The sequence below is a fragment of the Littorina saxatilis genome, linkage group LG17 (genome assembly GCF_037325665.1).
Source record: "Littorina saxatilis isolate snail1 linkage group LG17, US_GU_Lsax_2.0, whole genome shotgun sequence".
NCBI classification, from domain to species: domain Eukaryota; kingdom Metazoa; phylum Mollusca; class Gastropoda; order Littorinimorpha; family Littorinidae; genus Littorina; species Littorina saxatilis.
In genome coordinates, this window is record NC_090261.1 from 71560261 (window position 1) to 71579879 (window position 19619).

The window sequence follows — 19619 nt, forward strand, 5'->3', positions numbered from 1 at the left end:
CGGACGAAACCCAGATTGAAAGTTGTGAAATAATTTGCACCTTTCCATGTAGTTCAGAAGATTCTTCTGGATGTGCTTCTCTAGAGGCTTTGATAAAATAGGAAGCAATGAAATTGGCCTGAAGTTATTAGGGTCAGACACATCTTTATTTTTAGGAAGTGGAACGACCTTTGCCGTTTTAAATGCATCAGGAAAAATATTTTGTTCAATGCAAAGATTATACACATACGTTAGGGATTCCAGAGAGAGAGAGAGAGAGAGAGAGAGAGAGAGAGAGAGAGAGAGAGAGAGAGAGAGAGAGAGAGAGAGAGAGAGAGAGAGAGAGAGAGAGAGAGAGAGGGAAGAGAGAAAGAGAGAGGTGAGAGAGACAGAGAGAGAGAGAGAGAGAGAGAGGTAGGGAGAGAGAAAGAGAGAGAGAGAGGGAGAGGGAGAGAGAAAGAGAGAGAGAGGGAGAGAGAGAGAGAGAGAGAGAGCGAGAGAGAGAGGGAGGGGAGAGAGAGAGAGAGAGAGAGAGAGAGAGAGAGAGAGAGAGAGAGAGAGAGAGAGAGAATTCTCCATTGCAATCATGAAAATGATTATTGGTTTCATCTTATGGGCGCAGTGATGTCCACGATCACTGTCGCCGCTTGCAACAATTCTCATTTGAGTTCAACTTTGTCAATACCCAAAAATTAGATTCCTTTCAATTTAAAAACAGAATGTTTTGGGGGTGAAATACTTCGCTTAGAGGGAGAAGAGCGAGAGAAAGAGAGAGAGAGAGAGAGAGAGAGAGAGAGAGAGAGAGAGAGAGAGAGAGAGAGAGAGAGAGAGAGAGAGAGAGAGAGAGAGAGAGAGAGAGAGAGAGAGAGAACTCGAACTCGAAAACTTTATTACCGAGGAATGATAGCATTAGGTCCATATGGTCCTTTCTTACAGCTAGTCCCTACTATAATACACACATGAAACAAAGAACAAATAGAGAGAGAGAGAGAGAGAGGGGAAGGGAGAGAGGGAGCGAGGGAAACAGACCGACAGAAAGACAGAGACAGATGGAGACAAAGACAGACACAGACATGGAGTCGTCTGACTTCTCAATACAAAATGTTATGGGAACGTTTAATTTATGACAAAACAAATTACGTTCATAATCTTCTTCTTCTTCTTCTGCGTTCGTGGGCTGAAACTCCCACGTACACTCGTGTTTTTTGCACGAGTGGAATTTTACGTGTATGACCGTTTTTTACCCCGCCATTTAGGCAGCCATACGCCGTTTTCTGAGGAAGCATGCTGGGTATTTTCGTGTTTCTATAACCCACCGAACTCTGACATGGATTACAGGATCTTTTTCGTGCGCACTTGGTCTTGTGCTTGCGTGTTCACGCGGTGGGTGTTCGGACACAGAGGAGAGTCTGCACACAAAGTTGACTCTGAGAAATAAATCTCTCGCCGAACGTGGGGACGAACTCACGCTGACAGCGGCCAACTGGATACAAATCCAGCGCGCTACCGACTGAGCTACATCCCCGCCCACGTTCATAATCAATATTATACCTTTCTTGTTTTTTGATTCTGAATTTTGAAACGTTGGCAGTCTCTCTGATTTTGGATGAATGCTTAAGGCAAAGGACACAACAGGACGTGACAAGACAAGAAAAATCCACCCAGGATTAGTTGTCACAAAATCTTGCAATTCATACATTTATTGAAACTCCTGTAACACAAAACGACACAGGGCAAGACCCAAGACCCAATCAAAGTAAAGCAAACCAAACAAAACAAAAGGCAGCAGACAAAATATCACCGACAAAACAAGGCAAGACGAAACGGGAAATGAAGAAAGAAGTGGGAACAGTTTAGGTTGAGACATTAAGAAAGGGTGGGTGGGAGGTTACAGACACACAGAAGAACACAGTCCAAAAAGGGGACATAATATCTAGGAAAAGTCTTGTTATTGTGGTTTACACAGACGTTGTGGGCGTCGTCCTGAATGATCCGCTGTTAGTAATCCATTGTTGCAGACGGAAACATCTGCCATGTCTGGGCCAAAACTCCCCATTAATTTCGACTATCGTCTGACCCCTTTGAAGAAAGCTATACGAGTGCAGCAAGCTGGCGCGAACATGCACTTGGTGTCTTTGTGTGAAAGCCATTACTGTTTGTCATTGTCGTCTGAACAAGTTTTATTCCTCTACAAAAAGATACAGGTAGTGGAGTGTGGCAGCTAGCGTAATCGTTTTGAATTGTATCGGATTCACCACAGAGGATCTAAAAAATAATTTGCACAGAATTTTAGAGATTGAAAAGGTCAAACCAAATGCTTTCAAAACAATAACCAAGTAAGTGTGCTAATGATAAGATTTACGACACAGGTAGCGCTGGCGTCCCTTTGTAAGTTAGATCAAAGCTCTCAATGATATAACATTCAATCTCTCAAGAAAAAACGCTTTGACCATTTCCTTGTTTTAAGATTATGTTCAAATGTCCCTTTTGCCAGTGTTAGAATGTAATGCAGGCTGGGAAAATAAATCATGTGAAACAGCATAAGATTTTAATGAGAAGCAAAATTAAAAAAATAAATAAAAATAAAAAAAACATAATATAAAAGCAAACCTGAGATTTTGTATCAGTCTAAAAAAAAAAGAAGATAAAAACCACGTTCTGTGCTTTCAGCGAATTGGTTTTTACATTTAGTATTTTTGACTAAATGTTTTAACATAGAGGGGGAATCGAGACGAGGGTCGTGGTGTATGTGTGTGTGTGTGTGTGTGTGTGTGTGTGTGTGTGTGTGTGTGTGTGTGTGTGTGTGTGTGTGTGTGTGTGTGTGTGTCTGTCTGTCTCTCTGTCTGTCTGTCTGTGCGTGTGTGTGTGTAGAGCGATTCAGACCAAACTACTGGACCGATCTTTATGAAATTTGACATGAGAGTTCCTGGGAATGATATCCCCGGACTTTTTTTTTTATAAATACTTTTGATGACGTCATATCCGGCTTTTTGTAAAAGTTGAGGCGGCACTGTCACACCCTCATTTTTCAATCAAATTGATTGAAATTTTTGTAAAGCAATCTTCGACAAAGGCCGGACTTCGGTATTGCATTTCAGCTTGGTGGCTTAAAAATTAATTCATGACTTTGGTCATTAAAAATCTGAAAATTGTAATTAAAATTATTTTTTTATAAAACGACCCAAAATTACTTTTATCTTATTCTTCATCATTTTCTGATTCCAAAAACATATAAATATGTTATATTCGGATTAAAAACAAGCTCTGAAAATGAAAAATATAAGAATTATGATTAAAATTAAATTTCCAAAATCGTTTTAAAAACTATTTCATCTTATTCCTAGTCTGTTCCTGATTCCAAAAACATATAGATATGATATGTTTGGATTAAAAACACGCTCAGAAAGTTAAAACGAACAGGCTCGTCACTTTCACTGCATTTTGCACTAGCGGCGGACTACGTTCAGTTTCATTCTGTGAGTTCCACAGCTTGACTAAATATAGTAATTTCGCCTTACGCGACTTGTTTTCTCTCACGTACATGGCTGTTCGCACGCCAGTATGACTATCAAAATAGACACTGCTGGGGGCGATTGGAAACACAATACTTGATAAGACTTAAAGGCTGAACTCCATGCATAAATCTGAAATGAAAATGTTCTGGACATTCTCTATATGAAAACAGCTCTTTTAATTTGAGGATTATAATTTATAGGAACACGATATTCGTGCATTTATCACGATTAATCGATCGCTCTCCGGGACTGAACCGACACATTTGTGTGGGGGAAAGACAGCGTCTTTTAAAAGCAAAACGCAAAAGCAGTATGAAGAGAACCCTCACATTTTTTAGCTGAGATTTTCGTCGTGAAAATTCCGGCCAATTTTGTTAATTTCAGGAAGACACGCTTCGGAGGCATTTGCATAAACTAGTTTTAACAACAAAAAATACATTTGCATTTTAGCGAAAGCCTGTCAGCTTCTTGTTGTTGTTGCCCGCTTTGTGATATGTTTCTTGCATTGAATTTTCCTTTAAGTATGGTAGTTGTGAGATTACATGATATTTTTGTTTAATCTAAAACAGCAGCAACAGTAACAACAGCAGCAGCTACAACAACAACAACAACAACAACAACAACAACAACAACAACAACAACAACAACAACAACAACAACAACATTTAACGCTTTAAACGCCAGCTATTTTACCCCATTTCTAAGATTGCATGTATACGGCATTGCATTTGGCAATCAAAATATTTGAATAAATCGTTTAAACCAAATCGTTTTTTCTAGTTCGTGTGACCATGCAAACCGAAAGTTGACGTTGCCAAATCTAGTTGAAACACGTAACTCCATTACCTTAACCTACTTTAAACAAAAAATGTTGTCATTTGCAAAAACGACTTCTTGCGATTGATCCAAATTGTGTTATTAACGGACGTGATTTGATCAAGACATTTACGTTAATTGTGTTTTCATGTCAAGCACGGCTTAAAATGTTTTCGTTTTGACCAAATTGTTATTTTGTCACCAGGAGAGAATGATAAATAAGTAAAGAAAGAACGAAAGATAGGAGACCCGTTTCCTGTTGTTTTTGCAGTCATTCCTTTCCGCTCTGGCTATCTTGAGAAATCAACGCATATATACTGAGCTAGGGTTTCTTAGTTATTTGTATGTCTGTCCACCGAAAGACCAGTATTTAGGTCGACACACTTCTGAGTGTTTTGTTTTGTCTCAAATTAAACGTTCCATACACTGTTAAAATTCTTCTTCTTTTTCTTATGCGTTCCCGTTGCGTTCGCCGCAGGGACTCCACGTGCCCCACAGCTTCTCCTTCAGGTCCACCATCTCTGGCTAACCATTTATTTTAACTGTTAAAATACATTCTTCTCTTTGCAACTTCATCGCGCATTCAACCGGCGTGAAGGTCGTCTACAGGCGTCGGTGGTCGAGCAGCGTTGGGGATAAAAAGGGTGTGCAGAGCTTCGTTAGCCCGGGCCCTCTCAGCCACACTCTCCTTCGCAGACATCTCATTTCGCGCCGCTTTCTCTCGGCTAATTCGCCGCTTGAGGGTCTGTTCTACTCGCGAGGCCATGGTTCCACCGTCCACTTTCTGTGACCAAGAAAAAATAGTTCCCTTGAAGTTGTAATTGGTGTCTTTTTCTCTTTGGTTTTAGCTGAACCTTTGCGATGATGTTGAAAAGGAGGGGGGGGGGGGGAATGATGGGTTGGTGGTGGCGGTGGTGATAGATGGATGAGGGCATGGGAGTTGGGGAGAGGGGGTGGGGGGGGGGTATGGAGATAGATGGATGAGGGCATGGGAGTTGGAGAGAGGGGGTGGGGGGGGAAGGAGATAGATGGATGAGGGCATGGGAGTTGGGGAGAGGGGGTGGGGGGGGGGTATGGAGATAGATGGATGAGGGCATGGGAGTTGGGGAGAGGGGGTGGGGGGGGGGAAGGAGATAGATGGATGAGGGCATGGGAGTTGGGGAGAGGGGGTGGGGGGGGGGGGTATGGAGATAGATGGATGAGGGCATGGGAGTTGGGGAGAGGGGGTGGGGGGGGGGGTATGGAGATAGATGGATGAGGGCATGGGAGTTGGGGAGAGGGGGTGGGGGGGGGGGGTATGGAGATAGATGGATGAGGGCATGGGAGTTGGGGAGGGGGAAGGAGATAGATGGATGAGAGCATGGGAGTTGGGGAGAGGGGATGGGGGGGGGGTATGGAGATAGATGGATGAGGGCATGGGAGTTGGAGAGAGGGGGTGGGGGGGGAAGGAGATAGATGGATGAGGGCATGGGAGTTGGGGAGAGGGGGTGGGGGGGGGGGAAGGAGATAGATGGATGAGGGCATGGGAGTTGGGGAGAGGGGGTGGGGGGGGGGAAGGAGATAGATGGATGAGGGCATGGGAGTTGGAGAGAGGGGGTGGGGGGGGAAGGAGATAGATGGATGAGGGCATGGGAGTTGGGGAGAGGGGGTGGGGGGGAGGAGATAGATGGATGAGGGCATGGGAGTTGGGGAGAGGGGGTGGGGGGGGGTTGCGGGGGGTATGTCAACGCACTACTCATATGAAGTCTTAATGGCTGTATCTCTGTTTCACACAGTTCGGCGATATATATAATCAGTTAGCGTATAGCTTTAAGTTTTATTAATGATATTGTACTATGATGTAATTACCAAAGTCTAAAACCAACACGCAACAGAGACATTCCGATAAGCATTGTTGCAGGACCGCGTGTGCAAACACTTTCAGGCCGCATGTCGAAATGAAGCTTGAAATAATTACTTTTGTCACGCTGCTTTCTGCCACCTACGAAGATGCAACATCCAAACTTTAGTAATTACCCATCATTTTTATGTGTCGATTGTGTATCTTGTTCGTCCACTTTCAAGGCCGTTAGGTCGAAGTTCCTGTGAACGTTTCGTTTTGTCTATGAATAATTCATTGTTCCATAAACTTTACCTTCTTGTTGATTCTTAAAATAATGAAATACTGCTCAAAAGCCTGATCTGATTGGAGAGTGCCATTTTGGGGGGCAATGTCCACCAAATGACTCTCTTTCTTGAACTGTTTATTATTGTCACTTCAGTATTGAGTGCAGGTCTATCCGAACAACTAAACTACTCACAAAAAGTTAAGGATCACTTGCACACAAATTCATAACTTTCCAAATAAGAAAGCCAATGCGTTGGTATTTGGCAAACGTTTAATTCAATGCTTTAGCAATAACGATACATTTCCTTCAATTTCGAGCAATCGTGTGATCTGTACATTTTATCAAAGTGTGTACGTATCGAAATTTAATTTCACAAAGTCGTTGAAATCACAAGACATGACATTCAGATGCTCCCAAAAGTTCAGTAATGCGTGTAACCGCCCTGGCTGTTCTGGCACTCGACGCACCGAGTCCTCATAGAGTTGACCAGGGTCGTGAAGATCCTCTGTGGAGGCGCCTGCCACTCAGCCTGTAGCTCCTGGTAGAGGTGCTGAACATCCCTGGGAGGGGGGTGGTTGCTCCTCACTTTGCGATCCAACTCATCCCAGAGGTTCTCAATCGGATTGAGATCGGGACTGCATGCTGGCCACTCCATTCTGTTGACTCCAGACTGCTGCAGGAAGTCGTTGACCACCCTTGCCCTGTGGGGCGAGCGTTGTCATCCTGGTAGACAGCCTGCGGTCCCATCTGCTGCAGTGTAGGCACAGCCAGCGGTCGAAGGATCTCATCCCGGTATCGGAGGCCAGTCAGGTTACCCTGTACATGAAACAAGGGTGTTCTGTGGTGAAGGCTGAAGGCCACCCAGACCATTCCAGAACCTCCACCAAAGGCCACCTTTTCTTGGACAGTGGCGTCAATGTAGCGTTCCCCTTGGCGCCTCCAGACCCTCAGTCGGTCGTCGTTGTGGTTCAGGGTGAAGCGTGATTCATCACTGAACAGGACCTGGGACCTTGCTGACGTGTCCACCTCACGTGACGTCTGCAGAAGGCGCGGCGTGCTGCCCTATGGGCTGGAGTTAAGCGTGGCCGTACAGCTGGGCGACGAGAACGGAGGCTAAACCCATGAAGGCGATTCCGTATGGTCTGCTGGCTGATGTTGGTGTTAGTAGCCACCCTCAGCTGCCTTCGAATAATGCTGGAAGAGACTGTTCTTGTTTGCAAGGCTAGTCGTTCAATGAGACGATCTTCACGTGGAGTTGTCTTCTTTGGTCGCCCAGGTCTGCGTCTTTCCTGGACCCTCCCAGTGGCTGGGAAACGTTGAACCAGTCTGACAATGACCGAGATGGACACGTGAAGTCGCCTGGCCACTTCTCGCTTGGGGACACCATCTTGGAACCATGCAACAGCTCGTCCCCTCTCAAACTCGTTCGATTTTCGTCGTGGAGGCATTGTCAGATAATGCCTAATACTGGTGGTATGTCTTCTCAAAAAGCCAAGCAATTGACAGCATCTCACACATAAACAGCAGTGCTTGCACGTGCATAATGGTTTTTCGATGTGGCTTGTGCAATGTGTTCGGGCTGAACGGTCCAAAACAAGGTCCTTTTTCGTAAGTTTCCGCTTTTTCATTTGCTACCAAACTCAGTAGTACAGAATTCCGTGCAATTTTCCCACTAACACAACATCGCCCACTTACAGCTGAACAAGAATTCATAACAATTTGGTTTGACTAAGAAATAAATAACAGTAGCGAACTGATTTTATTGACCACCTGTTTTCTCATAGTGATCCTTAACTTTTTGTGAGTAGTGTATTTCTGGGCTTGTTCCAAGCAATGTGATCAAAAGCTCGAGATCTCCTACTCACCTCTGAACTGTGATCGTGATCAAAAGAGTGCGTGCTGTCTGGTGCAGATGATTCGACGTAAAGGGTGGCGTGACAGTATAACTATGTGACCGCTGAAAGATCCACAAATGTCCATGTGATGGTTAGAAAGGCAGCAGTCTGAGATCGTGGTCGTGTCACGTCGGCGATTGTAACTTTGTGTGTGTGCTTCAGGTTGTAAAACCAGCTTGCTTTATGGGAGAGGGGGAGGTGGGAGGTGAGGGAGAAAGAGAGAGAGAACAGACAGACATACGGACTTACACAGACAGACAGAGACAGAGAGCCAAGGGTAGGGGGTGAGGGAGCGAGACAGATAGAGAGAGTCAGAAATAAGATAGAAACAGACAGAGATATCGACAGAGAGAACAAGGCTTAAGAGAGAGAGAGAGAGAGAGAGAGAGAGAGAGAGAGAGAGAGAGAGAGAGAGAGAGAGAGAGAGAGAGGGAGGGAGGGAGGGAGGGAGGGAGAGAGAGAGAGAGAGAGAGAGAGAGAGAGAGAGAGAGAGAGAGAGAGAGAGAGATTACCTCTTTGGCAAACAAACAGAACTCTTTCTGTTAATTGAAATGTCGCACCCAGCGAGCTGCCTTGTATGCAAAAGTAGACCCTCAAGAAAACAGACTCTCAAAGCCAGTGTCATTCTATTAACCGAAAAGTCTCGGCTATCTTCTTCCGGAGACAGTGGTATAATGGCACAGTACCAGGCAGGTTCCCACCTACCCACCCCCATTGCTGCACCTATTCCCGCACACCCCCTCTCTAACTCTAACCCTTGAGACTGTTCTCACCATCCCTCTTAAACCTGTACACGGCATGCCCACAGTCTCTCAAGCACCACCGGCGGTGGGTGAAATGTCTGGACGGGCGCAGTGGCGTGGTGGTAAGACGTCGGCCTCGGGAGGTCGTGAGTTCGAATCCCGGTCGCTGCCGCCTGGTTGGTTAAGAGTGGAGATTTTTCCGATCTCCCAGGTCAACTTATGTGCAGACTTGCTAGTGACTTAACCCCCTTCGTGTGTACATGCACGCACAAGACCAAGTGCGCACAAAAAAGATCCTGTAATCCATGTAAGAGTTCGGTGGGTTATAGAAACACGAAAATACCCAGCATGCCTCCCCCGAAATCGGCGTATGGCTGCCTGAATGGCGGGGTAAAAACGGTCACACACGTAAACATCCACTCGTGCTAAAAACATGAGTGAACGTGGAAGTCTAAGCCTATGAACGAAGAAGAAGAAGAAGGTGGAATGACTGAAACATCTTCACTGTGAACTTGAGAGACGCTGTCGTTTCCACAGGGACGATACGGTCAGTGGCACCCCCTTTTACGACCTCCAAAAATGCGGGGGCCCGGTAGCTCAGTTGGTAGAGCACTGGACTTGTGATCGAAAGGTCGCAGGTTCGAATTCGGGCCGGGACGGACACGGGTCAACTTTATGTGCAGACCCAGAGACGGAAGCCATGTCCCACCCCCGTGTCACCACAATGGCACGTAAAAGACCTTGGTCATTCTGCCATAAGTGCAGATGGCTGATACCATCTAAACACGCATACACTTGTGTATCTCATCAAAAGCCGTGAGGGCGTAACACTCGAATTATCATATAACCCATAATCTTGTCCTTAAGAAGCGAAATAGGCTTATTTAGCCTGTAGGACAGTACGCATTCTCTCTTTCCAATGGGAGGTAAATCAAAACAGGTAATGAACCACAGTGGAAAAAGAGGGTCTTTGAAAGGAGGGCTTCTTTAATCGGGGGAAAGGAGAAAGTCTGAAAGTGGGGGTAAATTTACACAGGTAATGAACGGAACATCTGAGAAAAGAGGGTCTTGAAAAGGAGGGCTTCTTTCAATCAATCAATCAATGACGCTTATATCGCGCATATTCCGTGGGTACAGTTCTAGGCGCTCTGCAGTGATGCCGTGTGAGATGAAATTTTATACGGCCAGTAGATTGCAGCCATGTCGGCGCATATTTACCTTTCACGGCCTATTATTCCAAGTCACACGGGTATAGGTAGACAATTATTAACTGTGCCTAAGCAATTTTGCCAGGAAAGACCCTTTTGTCAATCGTGGGATCTTTAACGTGCACACCCAATGTAGTGTACACGGGGGGGAGGGTTCGGACACCGAAGAGAGTCTGCACACAAAGTTGACTCTGAAATAAATTTCCGCCGAACCTGGGATCGAACTCACGCTGACAGCGGCCAACTGAATACAAATCCAGCGCGCTACCAACTGAGCTATATCCCCGCCCCAATCGGGGGAAAGGAGAAAGTGGGGGTAAATTTACACAGGTAATGAACGGAACATCTGAGAAAAGAGGGTCTTGAAAAGGAGGGCTTTTTTAATCGGGGGAAAGGAGAAAGTCTGAAAGTGGGGGTAAATTTACACAGGTAATGAACGGAACATCTGAGAAAAGAGGGTCTTGAAAAGGAGGGCTTCTTTAATCGGGGGAAAGGAGAAAGTCTGAAAGTTGGGGTAAATTTACACAGGTAATGAACGGAACATCTGAGAAAAGAGGGTCTTGAAAAGGAGGGCTTCTTTAATCGGGGGAAAGGAGAAAGTGGGGGTAAATTTACACAGGTAATGAACGGAACATCTGAGAAAAGAGGGTCTTGAAAAGGAGGGCTTCTTTAATCGGGGGGTCTGAAAAGGGGTGTTCGACTCCATTCACCAAAGTCAACGTTCGCAATTAGCTTGCCTTTATCGACATTGCGAGGACAACGACCGCATGCTCAGCACGGAACAGGGACGAAGATGACGTGTTGAGTGGTTTCGTGTCAGACTGCCGTCTCAAAGTGAACGGCGCTTACCGCATAGTTGTGTTCATATTCAGATTCCATCTCCCTCAGACCCCCGGCTGTTCTTGCCCACACCCTCCTCTCCATTCTCCAGATCTGCAGAAGTCATGTAGCTTTCTCGATCACCGGCTGCCAACGGTTTCACTGTGAAGATAACCTGTCTTTACAACCGTGGTTAAACGGTAAAAGGGTCAGTGACATCTTCACAGACTGTTCAACTCCTACCTATCACCAAATAGAACGGCGCCCTGCCATTACAGAGGTTACGAGGAGAGCGGTCGAACACTTAACTCGCAACCAAGATTCAACAGTTCCACTGCGATATGGCCAGACACGGGTTTGAAGGCAAATTATTTTCAAAGTGCTGTGTAATCGTTAACGTTTCCCCCTTATGCTCCCGGAGGGCCCGATGTCCTCATTACAACCTTTAAAACTTTGCTCGAACGAATTGAGGTCAGAGACACTTACAGACTGTTCGGCCTTCCGCCAAATAGAACGGCGCCCGCCGTACGTGCTCCATTAGCCTGCCACTGTCAATGTCGTTGTCGCCACTCAGAACCACAAGTGTTCGACCTCCTTTGAAAAAAGAGGGGAAGAATACTGGAGGGGGGATGCGGTGGGGGAGGGAGAAGAGAGAAAGAGAAGGATGGAGGGAAACTGAGGTCATTGTGGTCCTATTTGCATTGTGTGAGCTTTGTTCGTCAAGAAGTTTAAAAAAAATCCCATTTTATTAGTATGTCTGTTTCTGTGCAGTATTATGACCAGCTGGCATTGTTTTTAAGATAAGCCTAAGAGCGGATACAAATTACTGCGTAGAGCCAGATATAGGCCAATATCATTGCTGTCTTTGATAGATCTACTAGAAAACAAGAAATAAGACTGTACAGAATAAGAGCGTACTTCAAAGAGCTAACAGCGAACACAATATCTTTGCGTAGATCTAAAATACATTCACACAGGACAAAGACGGAACAAAATCATCCTGAACTCAGGTCAAAATGAGTTCGGCTCATTCTCTCCCTGACAGGATGCCTTGAGTTTCCTTGTCTGTGTTATGGAGTGGTATAGCCCGGTTTTTAGACAATCATAAATGCCTCTACACAACTCTATAAATTTAGTATTTGTTTACAGACTTGAATGTAATCTGAATAGTTGTCCGCTACCGTAGCTTACAAGGCACAAGCGCACACTCACTCACACACGCAAAAACCTGGTGTTAAATGGATCTTGACACTGCCAAGACTAATTATTATTGTTTACAAAGCTTTTTACATCACAAAATCATTTCCGGGCTTCGACCAGTACCCTAGGCCGACAACACCGCAAGAAACTCTACAGTCCAAGACGCAGACACCTTTTGGCTCAAACAAAGCAGCTTAACAGGTAAGACGAATAGGTATTCTACTGTACGTTACCCTACTGCCATCTTTCGGCTTTCAAGATGTTGGTATGGCTGTAAGTCCTTCAGACGACTGACAAGGATGCACCAGTCCTCACGACACCGCAACCATTGCTTGACGTAGTCCTTGATCCTTCCAGTCCGTCTCGGCGGCTACCTGTAGAACTCTGCCAGCTCTCCATGCCATGGTCATGTACACCAAGCCGCAGTCACCAGTTCAGTTCAGCCTCCGTCGATGAAACCCTCCAGTTGGAACACTGTAAAGTTTATAGTCCATAAGTCAACTTGTCTTTAGTTTCTTTCACTCGCACAATAAAAATACTCACTCGTCCAACATATTAAGCTGCATGAGCCAATATAATTATTTACACGTTAATTCCTGTTTTCTAAAACCAAGAAAACGTTACGTAAAACCCTCACATGTTTAAGCAGTGTAGCACAATAGCTTAGGCCTACACAATAACGTTAAACACAGAACCAGTCACTCTTCTCACATACGACAACATGACATGAAAATATAACCGGTTTCAAACATACCTCAAAAGAGTGTAAAGCCAACATTTAGTACAGTCGCCGGCCTGGCATGAATATGAAAATGGAAGATATCATGTAAGCTGATAGGGAAAGTTCGTCAGTCTTCATCCTTCTTCAGTCAGATACCTAAAACAGGAGCCCGTCTGCTAACGTGTTACGAAAAACATGAGTCGAGCTTGGCTCCTTGACGGCGACTGATTTTACAAAGTCGTTCTTGCTATGACATTGCCAGTGAGCTGTCGTCTGCATTACTTGCACGTGAAAAACCTTGTCAGTTACACAAAGGTTCAACTGCGGTCAACGCGACGGTATGCAGCCTATAGCCCTTTCCAATGTCTGACCATCGCTATAGTCTATTCTATTTACAACAATACACATTAGGCCAAAAATACGAGTAAACCGCTTCGTAACAGTCTGGCAAGGAAACCGGTATTTTTACATATTTAGAGCTTTTTGTAATGTATTATTAATATAAGCAGATTCGCAATCGTCGATAATGATTTTTCATGGTGTTTTGTAATTTTCAAATTACAAAGGAATTGATATGTAAGACAGTTTCAAGCGAACCAGTGTTAAAAACACATAGCAATTATGAGTCGACTAAGGTGGTATAATGACAATTCTATAATACAAATACTCACTGAACAAAATGCCTCAGTCCAGAGTACAGTACAAGACTATCAGCTGTTCACAACATGGATTGAACAAATGTGTGGTGTTAGTCTTTGATGGCAAACTAGACCCAGTAATCATGTCTAAGGGTGATGTTTAAGGTGACAGTTCTACAACATCTAAGGTAAAGAGGCGTCTGTCTGAGCTAACAATTGTGCAATAATTACACTGTACAGCGTGTGTGCGTCTCAGAAGGTTTGACCATTCATATTAAAATGACAGTGGTAATAGATTAATGATGCTGAATTTAAAATGATCCTAGATTACACTGTCTGTACGGGGATCCCTCTGTTGTGCGATCAAAGTTAATTAAGACTCTTAACTTTCAATATTATTATAATAATTCTGTAGTGTTAATCCTCGATGGCCAACCAGTGTAATTCAAACCCCTAGCAGTGGTGTTTGGTAACACAATAATTACATCTCATGTGGCTTTATGATGGTTATATCATACTTACCATAAAGACGCGTGTAAGTTGACAGAATGATAGTTCAACAATACTTACTGGAAAGAGATCCAAAAAACCAATAGACAGCCAACGTTCCAAAACAATTCTGATGGACACGTGGGGGAACTCGAGGGCTGTGATTGGATGGTCTCTTCCGATCAATCAATCAATCAATCAATGACGCTTATATCGCGCATATTCCGTGGGTACAGTTCTAGGCGCTCTGCAGTGATGCCGTGTGAGATGAAATTTTATACGGCCAGTAATTGCAGCCATTTCGGCGCATATTTACCTTTCACGGCCTATTATTCCAAGTCACACGGGTATAGGTAGACAATTATTAACTGTGCCTAAGCAATTTTGCCAGGAAAGACCCTTTTGTCAATCGTGGGATCTTTAACGTGCACACCCAATGTAGTGTACACGGGGGGGGGGGGGGGGGGGGGGGAGTTCGGACACCAAAGAGAGTCTGCACACAAAGTTGACTCTGAAATAAATTTCATCAAAGCATAATGCTACGGAAGTCGGCCATTTTTGCCAATATCCAAAAGCATATTACATGTAAAGAGGCGAGTGTAGTATTATCTTATGGAGGCAAGCTAAAGGCCTAGATGACAGACAGTCAAATCCAAAAACAAAGAGACTGCCAACGTTCTAAAACTCAGAATCAAAAAACAAGAAAGGTAGGTTGTTGGAACGTTTGTTATTGAAAAAACAATACATTCACAACAACAACTACAACAACAACAAAAACAACAACAACAACCACAGCAACCACCACAACCACCACCACCACAACAACAACAAAACCACACCACACCACAGTTTACGGTAAATATCACCTCCTCAAACATCACCCTTAGAATCAATTGCTGGGTCTTTCTGACACTGATTTGCCATCGGTTAAGTAAAAGAACATCTACACCAACCAATTGCCACCCCTTTCAGAACAACATGACTACTGATGATAAAACGATATTTCAATTGCAAGAAAATAGTTTGAATATTGGCAACAGCGGCAGTAGCAGTGGCAACAACAACAACAACAACTTCTTCTTCTGCGTTCGACGGTTGTGTCTAGGGTCGTAGTTCCGCTGCTGTCGTGAACTGGAACGTCGCTTTCAGGTCTTCTGACGTTCCCCAGAGCTTGGTCTCCAGTGTAGCTCCTTCTGGCCAGATCTGGTTCCGCAGCAGAGTGAAGTTTGTGCATGTATTCAATACATGTTCTACTGTCTGGTCGGCCGCCCCACAATCGCACAATGCCGACTCTGCTACGCCGATCCTTTTCAGGTGCGCTTTAAAGCCGCAGTGCCCTGTACGCAGCCGGAAGATGGCAGTCTGCTCTGCACGGCTGAGGCGGTGGATGGGGTCTTGGTCTGGCTTGTAGCCTCCGTTTCTTTCTTTGAATGCTGTCTTCCAGCGATGCTTGATGAGGGTTTTGGTCTCTCGGAAGGACAGGCTGGTTTCTGGTTGTTCCTGTCTTCCTGCATCTTTGGCCAGACCATCCGCCTTCTCATTTCCAGCGATGCCGCAGTGCGCTGGAATCCACTGCAGAACTACGGAGGCTTTCTGGGACAAGTCGTTCAGGGACTTCTTCAGCTCTTCCACGAGGTGTTCTGCAGGGGCTGTGAGGACTTGTAGTGCGGACAGGCAGTCAGAGAGGAAGACAACCTTGGGTGGGGTTTCCTCAAGAGAGGTGAGGAAGTCTGCAGCTGTATGGAGGGCAACAACTTCTGCTTTGAAGTTGGAGCAGAGAACACCGCATGGTGTGGTCAGTGTCTCTGGGGGTCTTCCTGGCATTTGAATGAAGACGCCACTTCCTCCGTTCTTGGTTGCGCACTCTGCCGAACCATCTGTATAAGCGTGGGTCCACTTGCTGGCTGGGTACCTCCTGTGTATTTCTTCCAGGGCAAGGGAGCGGAGGGCTGCATCACTCTGTTGCTGTTTTCCAGAGATGCCAGGAATGGACATCCTTACATGGAATCTCTGACTCTGGGGAGACCACGGCTTTGGATTGAGCCTCTCGCACTGGTCAGGGCTGGGTTGAAGGATGTCAGCATTCTCCCTCTGCTGTGCTTTCAGCTGATGGTTGGGGCTCTGGCGCTTCAAGCGGTTCTTGGTGAGAGCTTGGAACTTGTTGTGGAGCGGATGGCTCTCGAGTCTCTTGTGCTTCTCTCCTTGTATCAGAAGCTTTGCCTGTCGTCTGTCTTCCAACGGTTCGATGTTGGCCACCTTCTGCATCTCAGAGATGGGAGTGGTTTTCATCGCTCCAAGGACAGTCCTCAAGCCGAGGTTTTGGACTCGGTCCAGTCGTGCCTTGTTGGTCCTGGCTGCTGTGTTCCAGGAGCTTGATGCATACTCCAACACAGGCCTCACCGCCCCAGTGTACACTGTCTTCAGGATTTGGGAGTTGGCGCCCCATGTTGTTCCTGAGAGCTTTCTCATGATTGCGAGTCGTCGTATGCCTCTCGCCTCGATCTCCTCAAGGTGTGGTTTCCAGGTGAGGCGGGAGTCCAGCTTGACGCCGAGAAAGGTAGGCGTTTCGACCTGTGGTAGAGCCGACTCTCCCAACTTGAGGTTGACCTTTTCTTTGGATGTGGACAGGGAGAAGACGGTTGCAACGGACTTGACTCTGTTGAGCTGTAGTCCCCAGTCTTCGGTCCACTGGTGGATGCGCTTCACACCGTCCTGGATTCGGTGAGCGGCTGAGGTGGTGTGTTCAGCGCTGCTCCAGATGGCTAGATCGTCTGCGTGAAGCGTGTTGGAGACATGGCGAGGGATGGCGCTGGTGATGTCATTTATGTAGATGAGGAAGAGCGTGGGTGAAATTACTCCGCCTTGAGGCACACCTTCCCTCATCTTGACGCTCACACTGTGGTAGCCATCCAGGACAACTCTTGCCGACCTTTCGTGAAGGAAGGATTTGACCCATGTGTACATCCTCCCTGTGACGCCGCTCTGGCGCACTTTCAGGAGCAGGGCTTCCCTCCACACTCTGTCGAAGGCTTTCGGGAGATCGAAGAAGACGCCGACCACTTTGTGCTTCTGCTGAAACGCATCTTCTATGTCTTGCGCCAGGAGCGTCAGCTGGTCCTCGGTGTTTCTTTGGCCTCTGTAGCCTGTCTGAGTGGCGGCAAGGATGTTGTTGGACTCCAGATGCCATATGAGTCTGCGGTTCAGGATCCTCTCCATCAGCTTTCCTAGGCAGCTAAGTAGGCTGATGGGTCTGTAGCTTGCTGGGCTCTTTCGGTCTTTTCCTTTCTTGAGGATTGGAATGACGTGTGCCCTTTTCCATGAAGAAGGAACTGCACCAGATCTCCAAGAGTGGTTGAAGAGTTTCAGCAGGGCGTGCTTGGCGTTGTTTCCAAAGTGCTTTATCATGTCGTTGCTGATGCCGTCTGGACCCGGAGCTTTCTTGCATTTCAAGGCTCTGATGGCTTCCTCGAGCTCATCCATACGGAGTGCAGAAGACATGCAACTGTTGGCCTTGTCGTGAATGAGAGTCTGTTGAAGCTGCTCTCGTACTGCTCTGGTTCGTTCTCTGGGCAAAGTTACTGTGCTGTCTTGTTGGTACATCCTGGCAAGGGTGTTTGCTGCTATTTTGCCCGTCTGAAACTCTCCGTTGGCTTCTAAGACTGTCTGTCTCTTCTCTGGTCGGTCGTTGTTCAGAGTTTTGGTGAGCTGCCACAGTTTGAAGGTGTCTTTATCCATGCTAAGGGACTGTGTTTTCTCATGCCAGCTGTTTCTGAGTTGCTGTAGTTTCACCTTGGTGAATTCGGCTTTGGCTTTGTTGTGGGCTGTCACAAGTTCATCAGTTGGGTTTTCCTCCATGGCTTCTCTGGCTGTGCAGACAGCATCATGAAGTTGTTGAAGATGGTCATTCCATCCAGGCTTGTAGTCGCGGCGGCGTCCCCTAGGTATGGTCTTTTTTGCTGCTTTCAGGACAGCTGCTGTGAAGTGTTCCGCTTGGTCGTTCAGGTTTTCGTCTTGGAGATCTAGTTTCCTGCAGTTCTCATCCAGTTTTCGTTCAAAATCGTTCCATCTGGCTTTCTTATAGTTCCAGCTTGGTTTCAGTTTCTGCCTGGTGGTTCTCACTTGTTCTTGAAGTTGGATGATGACTGGTTTGTGGTCGCTTCCTCCAAGCTGCTGGTTCACCTCTCGCTGTGCGATGCTGGCAATATCGTCTGTAGCGATGGCCAAGTCTGGGGTGCTAGTGGTGCGCCAGGACCTGGAGTAGTAGGTGGGAGGGTCATCCGGTCTATTCAGGAGGATCAGGTTGTTTTCAAACATCCAGTCTTCAAGGTCTTCACCCTTCCTGTCCAGTTCAGCATAGCCCCAACTAGGAGAGTGGCTGTTAAAATCTCCTGCAATGAGCCAATGTTCGGAGGCAGGCTGAAGATGCTGAAGATGCAGAGGTTTGGTCGGAGGGGAGTAGAGGTTGAAGAAGGTCATTGCTTTGTCCTCGGTGAAAACTTTGATCCCCAGGAGTTCCGAGGAGTCATCGTTCGACCTGTAGACTTCAGCTGCTGGGATGGTGTTTTTAACAAGCGTGAGAACGCCGCCTTTGGGTCCACCGGCTCTGTCCAAACGGAAGCTTTCATACCCTCTCATTGTGAAGCGGTGGTTCTCATTCAGATGAGTTTCCTGGACGCAGCAGATGTCGATGCTGTGGGTCTTCAGGAATTGTTGAAGGTCTTGTTTTTTGTTTCTCACTCCCTCTGCGTTCCAATGCATAAGGGTGAAGTTGCCAGTCGCATTACTCCGTCCTTCCCTGGCGATCTCAGAAGGGTGGGAGCTGCCAGTCGCTGGGGGTGGGCTCCTTTGAGGCATAGAGCCCGGCACCGCCTCTACCTGGCTGGGTTCCATAGAGGCGACACCATCACGAACATTCGACCTAGACACAATCATTTGTCGTAGTAAGCGTAGACATCCGGTCTGCTCCCCGCCTAATGGCCGATGTCTTCCGTCTTCGGGGGACTACGTGGGTTTAAATTTGGAGTGGTCCTTCTCCTAGAGGAGTTTCCTTGCAGGGATAGTGAGCCTCCTCTGCCCTCGTTTTAATTTTGGAGTGATCTTCTCCTAGGACAGCTGCCTTCCAGGGTTGACGAGCCTGTCCTGCCCGGCTATTTAACCCATAGTTGGGGGTTGGTTCGTGGGCACCAGGGCGTATCCACACGCCGGTGGGCCTGCATGCCACACGTCTAGGGGCCAACCTCCTCCGAGTCCTTGTAGTTCAGCCTGGGGCCTTTCAGTACCCAGTTCACGCCTGTCGCCACGATGGAGGCACTACAAAGGGCTTGCTGTGGAGAGGTTATGTACTGGCAGGAGAGACTGACGCAAGCTGCTCTCTTTTCGCGTTGTCCTGAAAAGGACGGTGCTAGCCAGCGGTGAGGGCTGAAAGCGAGAGGTGACAAGCACAAAACACTTCGCGAACACACTAGACACATCACACAACCATTTGACA

General features: G+C 46.5%; 1 protein-coding gene and 1 long non-coding RNA gene across 2 annotated transcripts in view; one reads left to right on the forward strand and one right to left on the reverse strand.

Annotated features, from left to right (window-relative positions):
* LOC138953689 (neuroglobin-like) overlaps nucleotides 1-19619 on the forward strand; it is a 163729-nt gene that overhangs the window by 125517 nt on the left and 18593 nt on the right. The window lies entirely within an intron of this gene.
* On the reverse strand, nucleotides 12318-13441 carry LOC138953682 (uncharacterized). Its single transcript, XR_011451586.1, has 2 exons — nucleotides 13038-13441; nucleotides 12318-12757 (listed from the first exon to the last, which is right to left on the reverse strand). It is a non-coding gene; the product is annotated as an uncharacterized lncRNA (long non-coding RNA).